The following is a 6215-nucleotide window of genomic DNA, read 5'->3' as shown; positions in this document are numbered from 1 at the left end:
TGGGTTTAATCAGGACAGCAGTAAATACTGATTCTGACAGATATGTGGTTGGTTTGAACAGGCTGAAATACAAAATTACAAATATATGTATTAGGAGCAGGAGTAGGCCTCTCAGAAACCTGCTGTGTCTTTCGATAAGATCATATCTGATCTGATTATAACCTCAACTTTGCATTCTCATTTAACTGTGGTAACCTTTCACTTCTTTTCTTATAAAGTATCCAGCTACCCAAGCCTTAAAAATATTCAAAGACTCTGCTTCCACCAGCCTTTGAGGAAGAGAGTTCCAAAGACTCATGGTTTCTGAGAGAAAAATAAAGTTGCCTCACTTTGGTTTTAAATTGGTCGCTCCTAAACATCCTCCACACATCCACCATGTCAAGAATAACTAGTTTTGCACAGAGCTGTGATTAGCATTTGCACAGGATTGGCTTGGATTGGCCTGCAATAAATATTAATTTGTACTTGGCTATCGGAGCATTAAAAATCAAAGAAACTGTAGATGTTGGAACTATGAAATAAAACCAGAAAGCAGAAGGATCCTTGACCCAAAACATTGTTTCTCTTTCCACAGATGCTGACTGACCTACTAAGTGTTTCCAACATTTTCTGCTTTCATTGTTGCACTGCTTTGAACAGAAGTGTATATACACTGGTTTGCACAGATTTAGATGATAGTTTAGAGTACAGAACTTGAGAGCTCTGCAATATTTTTGGTTGGGATTGTAACTTGTGGTGGTTTGGAGATGATTGGTAATTACAATGAGCATACGCAACCATATCACATACTTAATGCATGTAACCGAGGACAAATTCCTATCCCACAGTCTCACCGTTAGGAGTTGGACAAATTGAACTGTGATGAAGAAAATTGCTTTGCACAATTTTCTATCCAAGAGGACTCTGGGTATCCAATGGGTATATTCAAGATTGAGATCAATGTACTTAAGACTTAAGAGATTCATGAGGCTGAGAGGATAGTGGTTTGGGATGGGAGGAAAGTGGAAATGATACAAAGGTTTAGTCACAATCTTACTGAATGAAGAATAGGCTCTTTATGGCTCTATATGGTCTTCTTTTGCTCCCGTTTCATAAATTCCTTAACATTGCTCTTGACAAAGCTACAACAAGTATATTTCTTAGGACCTAACAAACACTGGTTTGAACTGGGCAGTAATAAATATTGGTTGGCACCAGACTGTAAAAGCATTGCTCTGTACATGATAGTGATAAGTATTGATTTACACTGGGCTGTAATAGTGATTTAGATTGGACTTGAATAAACTGATTTTTGTACAGGACTATAACAAACATTGGTTTGCACTGGACTCTATAAACTCTGCTTTGAACTAGATCATAAAACACTACTGTCAACTGTACTGTAATTAGCTGTCATTTGGATGGGATTGGGCAGGATTGCCACATATGGTTTTGGGCTGGACTGAAGTAAATGCTGCCTTGGTTAAGCTGTAATAAACACTGGTTATTGGGCAATAACAAATACAGGTTTGGAGTGAGTGAAGATAAGTATTGGTTTGAAGTAGATGATGATTTAGTTTGGACTGAATTGTAATAACCTTTGCTTTGTACTAACCTACAAAAAGCTGGTTTGGTCTGCGCTATAATAAACTGAATTTATAAAGGGAGAAAGGAAATACTCAGCAGGTCAGGCAGCTTCTGGGGAAAGAGAAACGGAAGTAATGTTTCAGGTCGAAGACCCTTCATCAATGGTAGTGGCCTGATTTGGACTACTCTGTAATAAACACTAGTTTGCATTTACTAATGGCACAAACCATTTACGTGTAGTGAACTAGGGGGAGGGTAGAAATAAAATTTAAAGAGATACAGGAATGGTTGGTGGAAGATGGAATTTAATGCTGAGAAATGCAAAGTGTTACAGTTTTGGTAGGAAGAATTAGAAGAGCTAATATAAATTGAAGGAACATTTTTAAAAGGAGTGCATGAACAAAGAGATCTGAAGGTGTATTGTATAGTTCATTGAAAGTGACAAGATGGGTTGAGACAGTTTAATAAAGTGTATAGAATCCTTGGCTTTAGTTATAGTTATTACTCCAGTACTCCAAGTGTGCAGAAGCAATGTTGTGTAAAGTTTCATTGTGACTTCCTTGCTCTTGCGTCCTATTTGTAGAGCAAGGAAGTCATGAAGAACCTATATACAACAATGGTTCAGCCACAGTTGAAGTACAGTCCAGTTCTGTGTACCATACTTTAGGAAAGATATAAGGCTTCAGAGAGGGTGCAGAAGAGATTTACTAAAATGATTCCAGGAATGTGAGACTTTGTTTATGTGGATAGACTGGAGAAGCTGGGGTTGTTTTGCCTGGACCAGAGAGGGTTGTGAAGGGATCTAATAAGTATTTAAAATCGCCAAGAGTATAGAGGGAAGCTGTTTGCATTGGCAGAGGGGCCAATAACTAGGGGTAATTTCTTTGTGACATTTCAGTCCATCTAGTCTATGGCAATTCCATTCCCCACTAATTTCACTGTAACCTATTCTCCCCACATTCCCATCAACTCCTCTAGATTCTACCATCCACCCACAACTGGGGACAATTTACAGTGGTCATAAATGAAGGTGATTGGCAAAAGAAACAACATTTTAATGCCGTGGTTAAGGTCTGAAACACTCTGCCAGGGGTGGTACTGGAGACAGTTTCAATTGTAGCATTCAAGAGGGAGTCTGGTAAGTATCTGAAAGAAAATAAATTGCAAAGTGATGGGGAGAGGGCAGGAAATTGGGAGCAACTGGATTCTTTATGTAGGGCCAATGTGAACTTGAAAGACCTATTAGCCATCTTCTGTGCCATAACCATTCTGTGATTCTGGTTTGTTCCAGGGTATGATTTGAATAGACAGTAATAAACACTTTTTGGAAAGCTATGTAATAAACACTGGTTTAGACTGGGCTATACTGGAATTTAATACACAGTGGTTTGGATGGATATAATATATTCTGGGTTGAATTGGTCGGTAAAACGCTGGATTGGACTGGATTGTAATGAACCCTCATCTGAATTGTACTGTAACAACCATAGGTTTGGACAAGATTATAATAAACTGGACTGGGTAGCAATGAACACTTGTTTGGATAGGACTTCAAGAATCATTGGATTTACCTATGCTGTAATGAAAACTACTTTGTACTGTTATAAACCTATGTTTGGAGAGGACCATAAAAAAATTTGGTTTGTGCTATAATTACCTGAAATGAAAATATAAATTGCTGGAGTTATTCAACAGGTCAGGCAGTGTCTGCAGAAAGATAGGGTTAACATTTCAGGTCAAAATATTTCATCAGCAGTTTTATTTGCTTTTTCCTTTCTGCTTTTCACTTCTTGCAACCTGGAATTTCCTGGAGTTGGAGGATTGCCTTATGAAGAAAGGTTGGAGAAACTAGGCTTGTATCTGCTAGACTGTAGAAAAGTGAGAGGGAACTTGATTGAAATATGTAATATGAGGGATCTTGACAAGGTGGATTTGGAGAAAATGTTTTCTCTCATACGAGAATCTAGAACTAGGGCTCTCTGTTTATAAATAAGGGATCACCCATTTAAGAGAGAGATGGGGCAAAGTTTTTTTTTCTCTCAAAGGGTCATAAATCTCCAGAACTCTCTTCCTCAAATGAGAGTGGAAGTAGAATCCATGAATATTTTGAATCAAGGGGTAGACAGATACTTGATAGGCAAGAGGGTGAAAGTTGAAAGATAGATGGGAATGGGGATTTGAGATTATGGTCTGATGATATAAAGTCAGCCGTGATTTTATTAAATGATGCAGCGCGCTCAAGGTGCCAAGTGGCCTGTTCTTCTCCTAGTCTGTACGTTCATATGTAGCTATGAAGTTTGAACTTGATTCTAATAAGCACTGGTCTGTACTGAATTGTAACAAACACCGTTTTGTACAGGGCTATAATGAGCACCAGTTCATATTGGACTTCCATCGACATTGGCTTCAACACTGTAATAAACACTGGTTTGGTCTGGATATAATGAAATTTGGTTTGAATTAAACTGTAACTAACATTGTTTTTAACAGGTCGGTGATAAACACTGGATATAAGTTACAATGTTTGGGGGAGCTATATTAATGTTCATTTGAACTGGGCAAAATTAAGTACTAGTTTGGGTAGGAAAGTAGTAAACCCTGGTTTGTTTGGAGTTTTAATAAACACTGTTTAGCAAGACTGTAATAAACTTTGGTTTGCAAGGGGGTATAATTAACGGGGATTATGATTAGATTTATCATAAATACTGGCTTTGCAAAACACTGATTTGGACAGGACTGTAATAAACTTCTGTCTGCAAAACGATATCATTGACAGTATTCAGGACGAGGACCGGGCCAGGTTTGGAGATGGCTGTGATAAGCTGTCTATAATTAACAGTGTTTTGGTGACACTATAGTTTGGAAAAGATTTGTTTCGGCAATAGCCATTGGTTTGGTAAGAAGCATTATAAATGCAGAATTTGGAGAGTGATTCAATGAATGCTGGTTTGGACAGAGCTGGAATAGACATTGTTGTGAGACAGGACTGCATTAACATTGATTCGGATGGGACCATGATAATTTCTAAATTGAAATAAAATGAATTGAATGTGTGGAAACAGCAGAAGATGCCTTTGGGTCTGATTGACAACACTCTTGGGAGGATGAGCTGGTAATTCTGAATCGAGAAACTTTGGCGCTGCCCTTGCATCTGCGAGCTTTCCCAAAGTTGTCTCTCCGTGTTCTGATAGGTTGGTTCACCCTGTGGGCGGCTCTTCTCTGCTTCTCCCCATTCTCAGCGCGATGTGTCTGAAATTGTCAAGAGTGCCCGAGGCAGCAACCGGCTGCAGCAGGTGAGGAGCCCGGAGGTTGGGGCCAGGGGTGGATGGTGCAGGTGAGGCGCCCGGGACGGGGGGTGAATGTGATTGGGGCGCTGTGTTACCAGGCAAGGGGTTTCACATTGTGGCAGCCGCCGGCTTTCCGAGGACTTTATTGCTACCTGTAGGAATATCTCTCCTTTCCTCCCTCTCTCTCACTCTGACCCTCTCTCACACTATTCTCTCCCTTGTTTTTTTATTCCCTCTGTGAATGTCTCCCTCGCTGTCTCCTGTCTCCATCTCCCCTGACCCTCCCTCCCCTTCTCAATCCCTCGCTTCACCTTTTTGCTCCCAACATCTCACGTTCCAGGCGTCCCCTTGGGTTGGAAAAAAAATCCACGACATTGGTTATTCTCCCCCTTTCTTTAAGTGCACCGGAGTCTCTTCCTTCCTCTTCTCCTCCAGTCTCTCATTTTCAATCATCTTTCCTTCCCTGTTTCCTCGCCGTCTTGTCGCGCCCTCTCTCAGTGCCAGTGTGCGTAGGTGTCTATCTGTGTCTGTCTATCCGTCTGCCTATTCGCCCCTTCACTGTTTCTCTCTCCCTTCTCGCTCTGCCAGTTCCCCCTTTTGTTTTCTTGCCCCAGCCTGTGACGCCAGACCCAGTGTTGTTTACAGTGTGAATGCAAGGTGGACCGAGCTTCTCTTCCTGCGCCTCAAGTCTTGACAGTCTCGGTGTCCATTTGCACCGCTCCATTACTAACACTGTGCCTCTCCGCCTCCTCCTCCATTCTAACCGCCTTGAAGGTTTCTAATCGAACGCATTTCTGCCGAGTTGCCCCTTTCCACGTCTACCTTTCCCACGCACATCTCCCCTTTCATTATATTTTACTTTAGTCGATCTTTTTACCTCAACAGCCAACCCCTGCCTCCCCCACCCTCCGCCCGTCCTTCTTGTGTTTACTGAAAGAGCGGAAGCGTTAAGAGTAATTGCTCTCTCCTTGCTAAGTAACAGAGTAATAAACAGGTGCCCAACACTGGAGGGATCTGAAGACGTACCGGCGAAACTGACACCCAGACACAGTGAAACAAAGTTCAGTCCATAGAATGTCACATTAAGGCGTCGCTTCAAGTGCCGCGATCATCCTTGAGGAGGAACCGTTCTTCATTTACCAGCCCACAGGTTTTATTTCGTTAAAGAGTGACGTTGAGAAACTTCAGACAGCCGCTGGCGTGTCTGGGCCGACTTCACAGCCAGACGCTCAGTCGGGAAGTTGGGACACTTACTTTCCCAAAGGTGTGGGAGGGAGCGGCAGATGGATTTTCGCCAGACCAGAGTATCAAGCGAGGCGGATGGATAAAGCTGAGGTTCCTCGCCGAATAATGAGATGGGCG

At 41.7% G+C, this 6215-nt stretch overlaps 1 protein-coding gene across 2 annotated transcripts in view; it reads left to right on the top strand.

Moving 5' to 3' along the window:
- The first annotated feature begins 4801 nt into the window (after positions 1 to 4801).
- The window catches only part of baiap3 (BAI1 associated protein 3), an 81612-nt gene continuing 80198 nt past the window's right edge, over positions 4802 to 6215 (top strand). For both annotated transcript variants that reach the window (XM_052022221.1, XM_052022220.1), the window contains exon 1: positions 4802 to 4859. The gene's annotated coding sequence lies outside the window, so the exon portion shown is untranslated. The remainder of the gene's footprint in view (positions 4860 to 6215) is intronic.

Source organism: Pristis pectinata, chromosome 8 (assembly GCF_009764475.1).
Source record: "Pristis pectinata isolate sPriPec2 chromosome 8, sPriPec2.1.pri, whole genome shotgun sequence".
In the NCBI taxonomy this organism is placed as follows: Eukaryota; Metazoa; Chordata; class Chondrichthyes; order Rhinopristiformes; family Pristidae; genus Pristis; species Pristis pectinata.
Note: the sequence above shows the minus strand (reverse complement) of the source record. Positions and strands in the feature narration are given on the sequence as shown.